Genomic DNA, 18,428 nt, shown 5'->3' on the forward strand with positions numbered 1-18,428 from the left:
CTTCAATGTCCTCGTTCCTGTGATTTCCTATTCACAAAAAGACATATTAGGACAGGTAACTAAAATCTTAGTTAAAAACGTTGGTCTTAAAGTAAAACTGAAAGGATGAGGGAGAAGTAGAGAGGCAAAGAGGTTTAAAGAGATTATTCAAGACTGTAGGATCTTTAGGCAGCTGAAGACATGGCTGCCATAAAATAAAAATAGGGGATATGCAAAGGGCCAAATTTGGAACAGCAAAAAGTTCGGAGAAAGTTGTAGGGAACCTTGCATTCATGGAGTTAAGGAGGGGCAAAACCATCAACTGCTTGAAAAGGAGGATGAGAATTCAAAAACTAATGTGTTGCTGAGTTGGACCCCACATAGATCAATGACCTGGTGTGGATTAGAATACAGGAGGCAGAATCTGAAGACTTGTAAGAATGGACAACTGGTCTAGAATTCTCCCTTAAGGTCTTGAAGGAGTTTAAGCCAACAAGTGCAAGGACTGTTCGAGGCCCTTCATTAACACCCTCCAAACCCACCTCCTTCCTCACTACTTAGAAAGACAAGGGTAGCAGTCGCATGGGAACACTGACATTTGCAAGGCTCCCACTCCCAGCAACACCACTTCCAGCACCATAGTCTCAAATAGTCCAATTTTGGAGCTATATCATCATTCCTTCATTGTTGTTGGATCAAGCTCCCGATAGTCCCTCCTTAAGAACAGTCTGTCCCCCTCCCCTCATAAACTCCAAATGTTCAAGGAAGCAACTTACCACCACCTTCTTAAGGGCAATTAGAGAGAAGAAAACAAATGCTGGTGTAGATAGCGATACCCACATTCCAAGAATGGAAAAAGAAAGGTCATCAGGGAAAACAGACAGTTCAAATATTTCAAACAGAGTTCCACAGGGGAAAAAAATGATGTTATGGAAATTCGGAGATAGCAAGAACTGCAGATGCCAGAGTAAGAGTCAATACAGTTTGGAGCTGGAGGAACACAGCAGGTCAGGCAGCATCAGAGGAGCAGGAAAAATCGATGTTTCAGGTGGGGTCAACTTTCCTGCTCCTCTGATGCTGCCTGACCTGTTGTGTTTGAGTTCCACACTGCATTGATTCTGATTTATGGAAATTACTATGTTTTACTTGCCAAACTCATCCTGTTGAATTTATCAGGGACAATGATACAAAGCTAATTGTACATGTTACTGAGAATCAAAAAAAGATAAACAGGCAACATGTTGAGAGACCAAAGGGATGCTTTAATGAAGCTCTTGCCTCTGAGGGCCTAGATTGCTACCTGGGACATTCCACTAAGGTCTAAAAAGGCACTCCATTTTTTTCCTTCTTTCAAGGACACTCTTCCCACTTACTGAAGCTTCTTGTGCAGTGGTTGCTGCTCAATGTTTTGGTTGATGAGTGAGTACAAGGGAATTAAATGGAAAGTCTACAAACAGAATAAAGCTGCTGGCTTACACTTGACAACCACTTAATTATCGAGTCTGTAGTTTAGCATTAAACGGGAATGCTTTCATCTGTGGTGGGGATGCCAGCATTACCATTTACACTGCAATTTTACATGACAATCTGTATTGACAAGGACTGAGTTGCAGAAAGACTTGACTGCCTTTCCAACGCTGGTCACCATTCATGAAGAAGACGCAAAAAGAAATGGAATGGTCATCAAAGAAAAAGGCAAAGCACAGGCTGGCAGTGGTACTGGGGAACAGACGTGTGAGATGGCACAGCAATAGTGAGTTTAGGATCCCATTCCAGTAACATGAGCACAAATCCTAGGTTGACACTTCAGATCAATACTGAGGGAGTGCTGCACTGTTGGAGGTGCTGTCCTTTGACATCGATGTTATAGAAACAATTTGCAGGGTTATGGGAAAAGGCAGGAGGATGGCATTAAGTTCAAACACTCAAAGAGCTGGTGTAGACACAATGGAATGAATGACCTCCTCCTGGACCATGACAATTCTGAGACTCTGTGAAACCAACGTCCTGTTTGCCCTCAGGTCGATGTAGAAGATCCCACTGCTCTGTGTCCTGGCCAACATGACTAAGAGACAGATTAAATACTCATTGATCACATTCCTGCTGTATGTAAAATTGCTGGTGCATTTCCTACACTAAAACAGCTCCTAGACTTCAATAGGTGGTTAATTGCTTAGGAATGTTTTAAGGTCATGACAGGTACCATATAAATGTAAACGTTATTGCTTTTGATCTGAAGCTGGACTGAGGATGTGGATTAAAAACATGGAGCAGCAGGAGAGGCGTCAACTCAGGAAAAAAGATCAAGAGAATGAACAGTCTAAATCAACAAGGATTACAATTTCATTTGGATCCCAACAGGGGTCAGTACGTATACCAGTGTGGAATGTGCACGCCTGCAGTATAATTATAGTCACCTTCAGTCCTTAACTGGACTTCAATTTCCCATGGAAATGGATGAGAGTTTTTGAATTAAGCTTTATAGCATTGCAGATTCCTACTAAGCACCCGGCAACAAAAGAGGATTACACTTCAAGGAAGAAATGCCTAACTTTGCACCACATCAGCAAGATTTCTTTGGTTCCATTGCTCAAAACACACATCGGAAATCAGTAGATTGTGGCTGTGGCTACATTCCCTGCAAGTATTTAGTACAAGGACCACTGCAAACTCTAGCATCAAGGTCTCAGGCTCTGTCAATTGCACCATGGTTCTAAAGAATCTACAATCTCAGAATACTGGCATCTCCCTCAAGGTCAGGTTTTGCATCATTTTCTTTTAAAGCACCCACCGGCTTTGTCCATTCTGGTGCAGATTGATCTTGAAGTACCAGAGCTCATGGTACAGCAGGGACCCTGTGTGTAACCAGCTCTTCACAGCCTCACACTCCCAATCTATTGGCAGCCTGTGCGGAGGGACAGTGGGCAGGCAGATCGGGGGCCTCCTCGTGGGCCTTCCCCTTGGAGGGGCCGAAGTTGCCATTTAATAGGTCCAGGCAGTAGGCCGTGGAGGGGGGCACAGTGCCTGACTGCTGCCCCTCCTTCATTGTTACATTGGGGTATTTCCTGACAAAATCATGTGGTGTCTGTCAGCAAGATAATGGTCTTCAGAGACTGGTGGGCACAGCAAGGGCTAGGGTGCACTGTCACACCGGACAACATTATTTTGATCTGTTAAATTTCCAATCTATAAGGTTCTGTTAACGACTTGTTGCTTCTGTTACAATTCCCCACCGGGGACTATTCAAACCTGTTCAAGCTTACTATTTGAAGAGTTGGAACCAGCCCCACCTTCATCTCTAAGTACAGCTGGGGGTTAGAGAAACTGAAGCTAAGGGCTTCACCCTCTCATCTCCCTGTTCTCCTGATGGAGAACGCTGGCAAATTTAAGCTCAGGCCTCAGTGAGATTGCCAATCTCTAACACAACACAGTTAAAATCAATACTCGCCGCATGAGATACAGAGGATGACACATTTCACTGGATTAAAACACCCTGAAGACACTAACTTGATGATCCATTGTTAAGGTAAACACCCTTACAGCAAAAGAAAGATTATTTTTGGTGTGGCATCCTGTTGCCAGTGCAAATATAGCAAAATATTAGTCAACTGAGGGAATGTACCATAGAAATGTTTATGTAAGAGAGAACAGATTTATTGGACAGTAAATTAGTAACAATTGCTTGAAATATAATCAGGATTACCAACAACGAAGTACATCTAAGCAATATTCACCTAAATCTATAGTTAACTCAGTTTGAGACAATGACAGTCAGAAATGGTTAACAGATAAAGAAGTCCATTGAACACACAAAAACACAGACATTATATCTAATAACAGGAGACTTGGAAACCACAATGCATTTTTATTGCTTCGAATTAGGAGAGGCGATCTGTTACTGATCAGAAACTGGCATTTTCACTGCCTCTGAAGTTTATTGTTCAAATTCTGTGTTACTTGGACAGCAGTTTGCACGACATGTACAAATGTAGAAAACCATTGCAATTCTCACATGATGTCAAGTCTAATTGCCGGCCCTACTTGTCATAGTTTCATTTATGCTGTGAAGATAATAGCTGCCACTGATACTGAAAATCATCTATTAGACTCAAAATTCCACCATTAGCAAAACTGTTTAGTTGTTTAAAAGACTCATAGCTTACCTTGTGACATCTAAGAATGGTTTGTAAGCTATGATTGTCCAGTCTTCTTTATTCGCAGAATACCTTGGTTCACGTGGAGTCTCTATTTCTCTATCAAGGTCAACCAAATAATGACACTGTTTGATGTCAACCTGAGAAGATCAAGTTAAAATACACTGTAATAATTTTTAGTATCTTGCAATGGTTAATACAGATAAATTTAATTCTCCCCTGTTCTCTGCTCTGTGCCACAGTTGAAGAGAAACCTGGAGAATCCGTGATACATTGTTTTACATCCATCTCTCACCCTTCTGCAGATGAAAGCCCAGTCTGTAGATATCAATGAACTCGCTCATAACATCAGTAAGATAAAGTATTATATTTATGACTCTAAATCCATTTTATTGCCACTTACTTTAAAAAATGAAATTAATTACTTTTTTTTATTCTTGCATGGGATGTGGGTGTCACTATCAAGGCCAGCATTTATGGTCCATCTCTAACCATCATCAAACTGAATCACTGTCTAGGGCATTTCAGAGGGCAGTGAAGAGCCAACTACATTGCTGTGGATCTGGAGTCACATATAAGCTACGCTTGGTGGGAACGGCAGATTTTTTTCCCCTGAAGGACATTTGTGAACTGATGGGTTTTTACAACAGTCAATGATAGAGATCAGCTTTCTGCTCCAGATTTATTAAATAACGTTAAAATCCAACAGCTGCCATGATGGATTTGAACACATGACCCCAGAGCATTAGACTGGACCTCTGCAATGATAGTCCAGTTATGTTACTACTGCACCACCAGCTCCACTTGTTACATCATAAGTTACATTCAGCAAATAACACTTTGAACTCAAGTTCACAAGACCATAAGGTATAGGAGCAGAATTAGGCCATTCAGCCCATCCAGTCTGCTCCACCATTTGATCATGGCTGCTCTGTTTCTCAATCACATTCTCCTGCCTTCTCCCCATAACTCCTGATCCCCAAAGCACTTCAGATTCCAGATCCAGTCCAGGACTTGAGCACATAACCAACTCTTCCAAAAAGTGCAAAGATTAAGATGATATTTTCTGAATGCAACAATAAAACAAAGTTTATTTTGTGCCCTGGTGACAAATATTGTCTGGTAATTCCTCTGTGAAATGTCTTGGGATAGTTTACTATTAACAAAGTGCAATGTAGATGGAAATTGTTGCTGTTGAGATTGATGGTTATACATGAATGCAGATCTTGAAGCCAGACTGAAATTGAGGAGTTCCACTTCACAGATTTTATCACCATTTACATCGATATACCAGAGAAGCTTGGATTGCTCTCCTTGCACTAAACAAAACAGTAGATGAAAAGCAAAGAGCCATTCAAAATCATGAGTGGTCTAGAAAGAAATTGTTCCCCTTGGTGAAAAGATTGGAAACCTGAGGACACTGGCTTAAGGTGATTGGCAAAAGAAGCAATGGTGACATGCAGGAAAGCAGTTTTTTCAAAGCAGTGAATGGTTAAGATCCAGAATGCACTGCCTGAGAAAAAAACTTAAAGGTAGATAAATCTTTGGACCTGATCAAGTGTATCCTAGGACTTTGTGGGAAGCTAAGGATGAAATTGTAGGCCCCCTGGCAGAGATATTTGTACTATCTACAGTTAAGGATGAGGTACTGGAGGACTGGAGGATGGCGAATGTTGTGCCTATATTTAAGAAGGGCTGTAAGGAGAAGCCTTGGAACTATAGACTGGTGAGTCTCACATTAGTGGTGGGCAATTGTTGGAGGGCATTTTGACAGACAGGATTTATATGCATTTGGAGAGGCAAGGATTAATTAGTGATAGTCAGGATGGCTTTGTGTGTGGGAAATCATGTCTCACAAACTTGATTGTTTTGAAGATGTAACCAAAAAGATTGATGAGAACAAAGCAGTAGACTTTGTCTACATGGACTTTCAGTCTTTGACAAGGTTCCAACTGGTAGACTGATTAGTAAAATTAGATCACATGGGATTCAGGGTGAGCTTGCCAATTGGATACAAAATTGGCTTGATGGTAGGAGACAAAGGATAGTCGTGGAGGGTTGTTTTTTGGACTGGAGGCCTGTGACCAGTGGTGTTCAGCAGGGATCGGTGCTGGGTCCACTGTTGTTTGTCATTTATATAAATGATTTAGATGAGAATTTAAAAGGCATGAATTATTAAGTTTGCAGATAACACCAAAATTGGTAGTATAGTCGAAAGTGAAGAAGGTTATTTAAGATTACAAAGGGATCTGGGATCAACTGGGCCAATGGGCTAAGGATAGGCAAATGGAGTTTAATTTGGATAAATCTGAGGTATTGCATTTTGGGAAAACAAACAAGGGCAGGACTTACACAGTTAATGGTACGGTCTTGAGTAGTGTTGTCAAAGAGAGAGCCCAAGGGTTTCAGGTACATAGTTCTTTGAAAGTTGTGCCACAGGTAGACAGGGTGGCTAAGAAAGCATGCTTGACCTTCATTGCTCAGAGTAAGGGAGTTGGGTCGTCATGTTGGTGAGGCCACTTTTTGAGTATTGTGTGCAGTCCTGGTCACCCTTCTGAGAGGAAGGATTGTATTAAATTTGAGATCTTTCAGAAAAGCTTTACCAGGATGTCGCCAGGTTTGGAGGATTTGAGCCATAGAGAGAGGCTGGATAGGCTGGAACATTTTCCACTGGAGCATAGAAATTTGAGAAGTGACCTTACAGGGGTTTATAAATTCATGAGGGGCATAGTTAAGGTGAATAGCAAAGATCTTTTCCCAAAGGTGAGGGAGTTTAAAACTAAAGGGCATATTTTCAAGATGAGAGGAGAAAGATTTAAAGGGGATCTGAGCGACAACTTTTTCGCATATAGGGTGGTTCGTATGTGGAATGAACTGCCAGAAGAAGTGGTAGACGCACGTACAACATTTAAAAGACAATGGATAGGTACATGGATAGGAGAGGTTTGGAGGGATATGGGCCAAACGCAGGGAAGTGGGATTAGTTTAGTTTGGGAACATGGTCGGCATGGACGAGCTAGACCGTAGAGTCTGTTCTTGTGCTGTATGACTCTATGGCTGTATGGTGCAGGCATATTTAATTGTGGTTTTCAAATCAGGATTGGTCAATATCCAAAGAGAAAAGACCAGCAGGGCTACAGGGAAAAGGCAAAGGAGTGGGACTAGCTGTGTTGCTCATGCAAGGAGGTGACAATGGATTCAACAGACTCAGTGGCCTGCAGCCGTGCTGTAACCATTCTGTGATTCTATATAACCAGATATTTGCCACAGTTTCACCATGCATTGATCATCTGAAGGTTATGGTTTTTTAATTTTGGTTGCCGCTCACAACAGAAAAATAGAATTAATGTGTGTAGCACTAGATAACTCCCTCTAAAATTGCACAGAAAAACCTACAAGGTGGAAATACATGTAAAAGTGAATTTAACAACAACTAACAATGGTACAAGCCAACATCAGTGACACAATCCAATTCCCTTTCTCTTCCTCTCCCTGTTCCTACAGGATCTCCAGTGTTTTTCCTCATTTTCTGACTTTTCACTCCCCAGTTGGGATCTAGAACTCGCTGCTTGAAAGGGTTGGCAGAGACAGAAACAGGTAACTTTTTAAAAAATACTTTAAAAATTATATACAGATAGTTCTGCAATAACGCATGTTTTGTTAATGCAAATTGGCTGTAATGAGATTGATGAATAGTGGACGCTGTTTGGATAACGTGAACTTTCTGCTGTACAGGTATAGTGATTTCCCTAAAATGCGATTTTGCATACCGTAAAGTGAACGCAACTATCACGTTATAGGAGAACTACCTGTACTTTTTAAAAATTGTTTGTGGGATGTGTGTGTTGCTAGCTGGTCAGCATTTATTGCCTGTCCCTTGTTGTCCTTCAGAAGGTGGTGAACTGCTTTTTTGAACCACTGCAGTCCACCTGCTGTAGGTTGACCCACAATGCCATCAGGGAAGGAATTCCAGGATTTGGACCCAGCAACAGTGAAGAGACAGCAATATATTTCCAAGTCAGGATGGTGAGTGGCTTGGAGGGGAACTTGAAGGTGGTGGTGTTCCCATATTTCTGCTGCCCTTGTCTTGCTGGATGGAAGTGGTCATGGGTTTGGAAGGTGCTGTCTTAGGATCTTTGGTGAATTTCTGTAGTGCATCTTGTAGATAGTACACACTGCTACTACTGAGCATCGGTGGTGGAGGGAGTGAATGCTTGTGGATGTAGTGCCAATCAAGCGGGCTGCTTTGTCCTGGATGGTGTCGAGCTTCGTGAGTATTGTTGGGGCTGCACTCATCCAGACAAGTGGGGAGTATTCCATCACACTCCTGGCTTGTGCCTTGTAGATGGTGGGCAGACTTTGAGGAGTCAGTAGTAATCCTAGCTTCTGACCTGCTCTTGTAGCCACTGTGTTAATGTGGTGAGTCCAGCTGAGTTTCTGGTCAATGGTAACTCCCAGTATGTTGACTAGAGTGGGATTCAGTGATGGTAACACCATTGAATGTCAAGGGGTGGTGGTTAGATTGTCTCTTATTTGTGATGGTCACAGTCTAGCATTTGTGTGGCGCCAATGTTACTTGCCACTTGTCAGCCCAAAATACCAAAATATTAAATACCATTTAAATGCTTAAATATGTTTAAAAAGTAATGCACTGAAGTGCCACAAGGTACAAGGCTACAGAGAAGGTGTGGTGAGGCTGCATGGACACTTGTTTTTGCTCTAATTCTCTAGGATATTTGTTCCAGAACATCCTACTTATTTAAATACCATTTAAGCTTTTATGTATTTGATGAGGGTCCTCCTTTGTAATGGAAAATCACAGAAAAAAACAAATAAATTTAGGACAGAAATCTGAAAAAGAAACTATTTGGAACAAACTGTCCAGCACAATCTAGTGTAGATTCAAAATAAGCTTCTGTTAGTGCAGACTTGATGTGCTGAAAGGCCTCTTCTATACTGTATGATTCAATGACTCCAAATGTAATGAAATGCTAAAGGGGGACAGTAATTATTCCAGAGGAGTGAGCTTCAATATACCACATGGCCCCTTCTTATCCCTTTCTCTGTGAGTGGACACTTTGATACTGAGCACACACTAAACAAGGGAGTCTGTAGGAGAGGAAGAAATGAGAATATTGGCAAGAAATAAGGAAGAACAATAAAATTTAAGGATTATCTTCCTATTCTCTACTTGTTGAGGTCAGTGATGTTCAAATGGTGGTAGTATTCATTCTGTCTGTATGTAAGGTAAAATGGCCATGGTTCCAGAGGACCACAGGACTGCTCTCTCATTAGAGATGACGACAGGTGGTGGGAGGACGAGAAGGAGAGTCGTCCATTGTAATCTCAGCCGGTGTGGAATTTGAACTCGCGCAGTTGGTATCATTCTGTATCGCAAGCCAGCCGTCCAGCCAACTGAGCTAACTGAAATACTTCAGCACAAAGGAAAATCTTTTTAATATGTTCACTCTCTCTATTTATTTTTATTCTGTCTTTGCATAACTCTGCACTGGAGCAAATGACAACAGAGAGCGTGAAATGGCAGATAATGGTTAGAATTATCACCAGCAAGATTATCAGAGCATGCTCAGACTGCTGAAAGCGCAGCGTCATTGATAATTTACACAAAATTGCATTAGATTTAACGACCAGTCAAATGTGTACTGTTTTCTGAAAACTGCTGAATCCAGTTCGTTGGAGAGGCTCCATTTTCAGAGATCAATGTGCGTATAAAGCATCGCAAAGATCCAGAGTGTCAAATTCTTATCAAGTAAGCATGGCCAGTACTGATCCCCAATGTCTGCCCTTCCCTTTGGAATAATTGTGGGCTTCATTTAAGCTAACAATGTCTGAAGTCATTTCTCATGCCATGTTTGCACAAGGCGCATCAATGCATCATTTTCCTGGCACACCCTTAGTGACAGGAGAACCAGATCTAATTTATTTTTTTCTGAATCACTGTCAGCTTCCCGAGAACGACTGATATCTGTGCACCCAGTGATCAAGATCCTGGAAATCCTTTAACATCACTGTGGGTGCCTACACCAGTTCGAAAAGTTTATTCACCACCTGCTGTCTCAAGGAGAGATTTTTTTGTTTATTCATTCATGGGATGAGGGCATCGCTGGCTAGGCAGCATTTATTGCCCATCGCTAGTTGCCCACATGGCAGATAAGAGTCAACCACATTGCTGTAGGTCTGGAGTCACATGTAGGCCAGACCAGGTTTCCTTCCCCCAAGGACATTATGGGTGAGCAATAAATGCTGGGCTTGCCAGCGACAGTTTCATCCGACAAAAAGATTTTATAGAAATGGGAAACACGTGTTTGCTGTCATAGGAAAGGCTTGCAGACTGTCAATAGACAGATGGCACAGTCAGGGGTATTAACCCACATTTGTTTCCATGCCAACTGTCTTGGTAGTATCCAAGCTAACAACCCTCCCCCACCCTCCCTTCTCCCCACTGGTGCTACAACAAGCCAATTTCCAGTGTTTGCGCACTTGTGGCTTGCAGACATGCAATTCAGTATTTACTCATTGAACACTGCAGTTAAATACTTCGGAGAGTTTACTATCAAAGTAAAATGCTGCATTTGCTGTAACTTTGAAATAAGAATTTAAAAAAGCCGCATAAACTCATGGGTCAGGCAGCATCTATAGAGCAAAGCAGAGCTGACATTTCAGGTCGATGAATGACTTATTGGAAGTTCTGAGTAAAGGTCATGGACCGGAAAAGTTATCTGCACTTCCCTTCACAGATGCTGTCTGACTAACTGAAGTTTTCCAGCTTTTTCTCCTGTTCTCCATCCTAAGAGCTCTCTGTGCGCTAATTGGTTGCTGCTTTCTCTACATTACACTTAAAAATACTTAATTGTCTGCAAAGTGCTTTGGGATGCCCCATAGTTGTGAAAGGCATTACATAAATTCAGGTCTCTATTTTTCTTTCAGGTGATTAACATTAGAATGTGTACAGAAACAAATTTTGACGTGGGATGGCTGCTGTTAAACGCAAGACAAAGTTCTTCCAAATAAAACTGTTTAAAAACCAAATCAAACTTTGGTTTGTTGATAAGTTAGTGTGTCAGCAAGAAAATTCCTGACAGTGGTGTCTCTTTTACTGAGTGTTATGCAGTTAACAACCCCTGGAAGCACCGGCTGAAGTTATTTTATAAAAGGTTAGACAAAGATGAGGCTTCCCTGTAGCTATGTTCTTCCAGGATTGTCTTAAATGGTTTTAGAAAACCACAATTCTTTTGCATCATTTCCACATAATTACAATTCCACTGGCAGACCTCCAGAAATCGTTGCAAAGTTTAACAAATGAATTAGCCACAACACAGGCTCCGCAGCCAGCTTTGTCTTTATTTCAATCAGTATCGTTTTATTATGCTTGCACTGATCTTTTTGACACTTTGCCCTTGCTTTGCTGGTCAAGCAATCTGCGAAAGCAGTCCTGTGATTAACTGTACAAATAGCCAGTTTCAAATTGAAAGAGGAGGTGACTGTTAAGTGGCACATCTCCCAGCACTGCAGGAAAGGAGGGGGCCAAACACACAGCCATGTATTAACTGGCTCCAAAGTGGCTGCATTGCTTAATTCAGGCATAAAGCCGATTCCTGTGTGGTGCCAGCCTACTTTTGTTTTCCCCATCGCAGAACAAAGACCAAGTTTGGCAGGAACTTGAAAGCATTTTACATCCCAATAACTCGACCAGCTGAATGTTTGCACTGACCGCTCCTGAGCGGGCAACTCACAAGATTTCTGAGAGAAGGAACTGCAGGAAGCAGTGCACAGGGAGCTAAAAGAGAAAGGTGCCAGTGTGAAGAGTTAACCTGCTTTAAGTTGTCAGATGTTGGCTAACTCTTCATGCCTTTCCAGTGATCTCTAGTTCCACTTTAGATTTCAAGTTTCAACTTCACAAACAATACCACACTGTGATCAATAACATGCCTTACGGTTAAAATTAGTAAAATAATAAATATGGCTAAATCTGACATCAGGTAATTGTTATGATCCAAGTTGACAATACTCCTGCTCGGAAATATACCATTCTCTTTTCTGAACTGAACTCTGGATTCTTCTGAACTGAAAACTTGGAACTTGCTGTTCTGAAGACAAATTGATACTAGTTGCCCTAATGTATTTAACTGCCTGTCACAAACCAAACAGTATGAACATCTTATCCATTAAAACCACAAGGATCTGCCACATCAGCCATGTGTCTTGGAACCACCTAACTTTTAAGTCAATGAACAAATGACTTTCTGACCTGTTTAAAAGATAAACTTCCATAAACTGACCAAATAGCTTCCGTCTCTATTTCCAAAACCTGCAAATTCCAAAAATGATGATAACACACATTGTATACTTTTCATCAAGCAGGAAAGTACCCTGTGTGTCTCTCTCTTCCACAGACACAGCCCGAGCTGCTGAGATTTGTGAACTTTTTGTCCTTATTCATGGTTAAAATAACCCGTTCAACTAAATGACCTACTCCTGCTCTTCTTTCTTATGTCCTTGGGTTCTGGGAGGAACTAATCATGTTTTACACATATTCAGGTTCAAATTAGATGGCTCCTGAATGGCATAGACAACAGTTCATTGCAGTTCAGCAAAGGCTTTCAACATAGATTGCTCTTTAGAACGTTTGATGATGGATCAAACAGAATGATATTTGAGCTACGCACAGAGGAAAACAAGGCACTTCCCAGGAGTTTTTTTTCCCCCCGTCTTTAATCAAAAATTTCAATAACCATTTATCATCAACCACACAATGGCATTGATCCAAAACCAAAAGTATTTGCAATCCTTCCCTGGTGTATTCCATAGCAAAACGTAGTCTGCCATTGTCAAACTTACATTCTGATGCAGTATTTTGTCAAGGTACATTAGGCATTGCAGTTCACTGTGAGTTTATACTGAAACAATCATTGTCTAAACTGCAACCACATCATTTACTGCAATGAAGTAACTAGTAAACTACTCCGAATCTGCAAATCAACTCTGTGGGAGAAACTTCAGGGTAAGGAACATAGAGGGCAAGTCTGGTTCACTGAGTAATCCACTCAGCTTTGTCATTGAATTATCACAAGCAAAGTTCAGTAAGAGTAGAAAAGCCTTAAAATAAAATTCTAAATCAAGGGTTCTTGTGGTATGGTGGTAATATCCCTAATCTCTGAACCAGGAAGTCTGGATTCGAGTCCCACCTGCTCCAGAAGTGTATAATAATATCTCTGAAGAGGTTGATGAGAAAATATCCAAGATGAAAGGTCAGTTGGTTTGTCAGGTGCTCTTGTAGCATAGGGTAGTGTGTCTACCTCTGAGCTAGGAGGCCTGGGTTCAGGTCCAACCTCCTCCAGAGGTGTACAGTGATGTCCTTGAACCGGGTTGATTTGTATATCTAAAATTCTAATTCTATACCTCAGTAATCAGAGTAAGTTTACAACATCAGATATCAAACTCATTGTTGATGTTCACACTGTCCATGGTTAAACTGGCCTGATAATTGCAACAATATCAGTATCAGAAATCCAAAATCAGGAGTCACGAAAGGTCTACAGAGGGACATAGACGGCTTGAGTGTGTGGGCAAAATCTTGGTAGATGGAATATAATATGAAGTTATGGACTTTTACAGGAAGAATAGAGAAGCTGAATATTATTTAAATAGGGAAAGACTGCAGAAAGCTCAGCACAGAGGGAACAAAAACAAAGTTGCTGGAAAAGCTCAGCAGGTCTGGCAGCATCTGTGGAGGAGAAAACAGACTTAACGTTTCGGGTCCGGTGACCCTTCCTCAGAACAGAGGGATTTGGGAGTCCTTGTGCATGAATAACAAAAAGCTAGTATACTATTTCAGTGGCTAATAGAGAAAGCAAATGGGCTGTTGGCCTTTATTTCAAAGGGAGTATAAAAATAGAAGGGTCATAGAGTCACACAGCACAGAAACGGACGCTTCGGTCCAACCACTCCATGCCGACCATAATCCAAAACTAAACAAGTCCCACCTGAGATAACAAGGTGTAGAGCTGGATGAACACAGCAGGCCAAGCAGCATCAGAGGAGCAGGAAGGGCCTAGACCCTTCTTCAGAAATCTCACCTGCCTGCTCCTAACCCATATCCCTCCAAATCTTTCCTATTCATATAATTATCCAAATGTCTCTTGCTAATACCATACAAAACAGTAGTCAGACCAGACCTGTGAACAATTGAGGAGCAGTTTTGATCCCCTTATGTAAAGAAAGATATTGGCATGGAAGGCAGTTCAAAGAATTTTCACTAGGTTGTTTCTAGGTAATGAGGGATTTTCTCTTGACGGGTGGTTGAGTATGTTGGGCCTGTATTTCTTTGGCATTTAGAAGAATGAGAAGAGACCTTATTGAAACATACAAGATTCTTATTGCCCCTTGTGCGAGAGTCTAGGACCACAGGGCATAACCTCAGAGTGAGAGATCGCCCATTTAAGACAGAGATGAGGAGGAATTTGTTTTCTCTCAGAGGATGATAAACGTGTGGAATTCTTTACCAAAGTGTGCTGTAGAGGTTAGGTCATGGAGTATATTCAAGGCTAAGATAGATTTTAATCAGTAAAGGAGCCAACGGTTATGGGGAAAGGCAGGAAAAATGAAGCTAAGGATTAACAGATCAGTGATGGCATGGCAGAGCAGACTTAATGGGCTGAATGGCCTACTTCTATTCCTATGTATTATGGTCTAAATAGTAATCCTGATCCACATTCAAATTTGGACTTTTCCTCACACAGGCAAATTGGAGATTGAATTTGGATGTGCTTTTATGAAGCATACAATGTACTACTTAGATGTTGTGGCACAGCAGTAGTGTACCTACCTCTGGGTCAGAAGGACCAGGTTCAAGTCCACTTGTCGTAACATGTCCAACAGGTTGATTTAAATAACTACAACTTACTGCTCATTGGATATTGAAATGTAGACACTCTGTTTGTGACTCTGACATGATCTTCATCAGGCTGCTATGAACGGTAAGTGCACGCTCATGTTTGGAGTAGATCGGAATTCTGGCAGATGTAGAGCTTTTCTTTGGGACTTGCATTACTCCAAATGGTGCTTTCAATGTCGTGCCAAGGGGTTTAAACCTGACTGTTATATTGCAAGTACTATCGGGTTAAGAAGAAACTGCCTGCATTCTGGAAGCCCACTCCCAGAGCACCACTGGCTGTATTCCATGTATGTAAGGGTGGATATTTAATCCAGAGCAACAGAGGGGGAAGAAACTGCAATGCTGCTTTTATACTGTGGGACTTTAAAACCTTCATTATCATATGGGTACAGTTCTTAGGTGTACTTGTGCCCACAGAAGAACTTATGTGAGCAGCAACATTGCAGCCGGGGATGAACTGGTTCACTGAAAGTAACATGGGTTTAAAAAGCAAATAAGCTGCGTGGTGCGTAAGCCGACATTCACAAATCTGCAACAACAAAGAACTGAATACACTGACAGGCAACACACAAAGCTGTTCGATTGTAAATAGATTAAGAGTTTGAAAAAAAAAGACTTTTCGCTGCAGTAGCAAACTAATGTAACTTTAAAATAGCTACAAATGAGGGATTTGGTAGCATTGTAAATTATTCAGGGATCTTCACCCCTTGGCATGTGGTTTCAAGATCAAAGTGACAGCACTTTGGGTGATCTCAGCCAATGCATAACATTGGTAAGTACTGGCATTGGTATGGAGCAGTTACTGGATTATAGCAATGGAACAAGTCATTATGTGTATGTCTGTAGAACCAGCAACTGGCAGCTTGTCATTTGGGGATAGTGCTGCCACCAATCCTCCTTTCTGTTTTGTTTATAATCAACCTGTTCGTAGTTTTTATTATACACCTCTGCAGCAGATGGGACCTAAACCCAGGCCTCCTATTCCAGAGGCATGGACACAACTACTATCACAAGAGTCCTATTAATCTGCTTGGACAGATACACCTCTGAGGCAGGTAGGACTTGAACCTGGACTATGTGGGCCAGAGGGAGACTCACTATCCATTGTGTCAAGAGGGCCTCTAAAGTCCTAAAGAAGACTTGGTATCAAGACGACTTGTTTAACAGCAAGATGTAGCACATTTCATGAAAGCAATAGGTACAAGTTACACCAGCCAGTTAGACATAATGACAAATACTATCAGGAGTCATTGATGACATGCCTGATCCTACAAGGCTCTAGATTTAGACTCCCCATTGCCCACTCATCATCATACTGGATGGAACCTAATGCACAGTCTAATGTTAACACTTTCAGAAGTATTACTTTGTACAAGAAGAGTAAAAAAAGTGACTGTTGCATCATTTGACGAGGTAGAATGAAAAATAAATGAACAGTCAGGACACACTAGAAAGTGAGAACATGACAAGCTCAAGTATTTCTTAGGCAGAACCTGAAATCAATGAAGTGATGCTTTTTGCTGCTGACAATGACTCTACACAGGCTGACAGATGCTTGAAAATTCTCGGTTCCAAATGTCAAGGAAAAAGTGTGAACTTCCTTCCTTCTTTTCTCTTTTTATTATTTATTAAACAATATTTTGCAACATGTTTGAAAGATACGAACCCTAAATAAGCAGTTAGGTTGTTCTGTAAGTTCCATGGAGGTTAACAAATACGTGAAATGAAGTTTAAGTGGGTAATTCAATCAGAGTATTAATTTTTCTAAACTTCTTGAGTTACAATGAAGGACGTCACCAGAAGTATCAGATTCATTACTTCCACATATCTTGCTGCCAACTGAGCTCTTATCTTACATATACTGGAACTCTGGTTGTTTCTCTTTGTGTTCATTTGCTGACATTTGGAACAAAGTACACAATGACCACGGATGAGGCAAGCCAAGAAAGGCAAGGAGTTGTGGAAACTAGATTTGAACACTAACAAAAACACTCCGCACATCTTTGGATTAGGAGGGCAAATGGCACAAAATAGTTTCTGAGACTGGAATTCAGGTCATTATTAGTGCTTGATGCAGTTAGAGATGATGGACTGTCAGCTTTCATGTCAATGTGAATGGAAAGGCATCGCTGAGGGAAATAAAATCGTTGACACAAAAGGCCATTCCACATAAAAGCTAAAAGTCTTTTCTTATCTTTGTATATTAGATGTTGTGTTCCAGTTTGCTGTGTGATGTGAAGTGGTCACAGAAATGGCCTGAATTTTCCCTGCTGGTTTCTGACCTGTCAATACCTTCCCCCAACTTCCTTCAGCCCCACATTAGCAAGAACCACATTTTCTTCAACTCCTATGGCATCTTGTGGTTCCCTGTCCCACTTCTTCCTTCCAGCACTAGCAGCTGAATAGGTACCATGTCTAGAATTCCCTCCTTCAACTTCTCTGTCTTTAAGACATTCTTTAAAGTAATCTTTTTAATCACAGTTTTGCTCACCCCTTCCTAATATTTCCTTCTTTGGCTTGGTAGCTGTTTTGTTTTTGGATGGCACATCAAAGAGGTACCCTTGGAATGTTTTCATACACAAAAGGAATTATATAAATTCAAGTTGTTGTTGGGTTGTTTAGGAGGGAGTCTAGTTTAGGACAAAGTGAGGGTTGAGGATGAGACAGCGTTTGTGTACTGTGTGTGTATTGATTGATTGATTGTTGTCACATATTGAGATACAGTGAAAAGTGCTGTTTTGCATGCTGTACAGGCAGATCGTTACATATAAAGTGTATCAGGGTAGCAGAACAGAGTGCAGTGTACAGTGTTACAGCCACAGAGAACGTGCAGAGAGAGACAGAGATCAACATTAACATTTGAGAGTCTGTCAAAAGCAGGGAAGATGCTGTTCTTATCTATTTGTATGTGTAATCAAACTTTTATACCTTCTGTCTGATGGAAGAGGGTGAAACAGAGTATAACCGGGGTGGGAGGGGTCTTTGATTATGTTGGTTGCTTTCCCAAGGTAGCAGGAAGTCTAGATGAGATGCAAGGCTGGTTTGTGTAGTGAACTGGGCTGTGTTCACTACTCTCTGTAGTTCCTTGTGGTCTTGCTAAGTATAGTGAGTGTGTGCGTGTATACTGTGTTTGTAAGCAAGTATGTGTGTGTGTAGCGTGTGTGTCTGCAGTGGCACATGTGTAGCATGCACGTAGCATGGCACTCTCCTGTTTTTATTCTCCGTGTTTCTTTTCAACTCTCTCAACTATTCTCTCTGGTTCTGGACTCCTTGGTCATCAGAAACATCCCTCCAGTTGCAGTGACATGTCCTAGGAAGTACCCAGATGACAACAGAATTCAGGTTTGATCCATCTTTGGGTGAAGAAATCTAACAATAGT

The 18,428-nt window shown here is 41.3% G+C and overlaps 1 long non-coding RNA gene across 1 annotated transcript in view; it reads right to left on the minus strand.

Annotated features, from left to right (window-relative positions):
• Positions 1 to 4,251, minus strand: part of LOC125486725 — a 72,573-nt gene extending 68,322 nt beyond the window's left edge. Inside the window, exon 1 of the long non-coding RNA XR_007265360.1 lies at positions 4,143 to 4,251. This is a non-coding gene — a long non-coding RNA (uncharacterized LOC125486725). The remainder of the gene's footprint in view (positions 1 to 4,142) is intronic.
• Between the last annotated feature and the right edge of the window lie 14,177 nt (positions 4,252 to 18,428).

Source organism: Rhincodon typus, chromosome 32 (assembly GCF_021869965.1).
Source record: "Rhincodon typus isolate 14 chromosome 32, sRhiTyp1.1, whole genome shotgun sequence".
Taxonomy (NCBI): Eukaryota; Metazoa; Chordata; class Chondrichthyes; order Orectolobiformes; family Rhincodontidae; genus Rhincodon; species Rhincodon typus.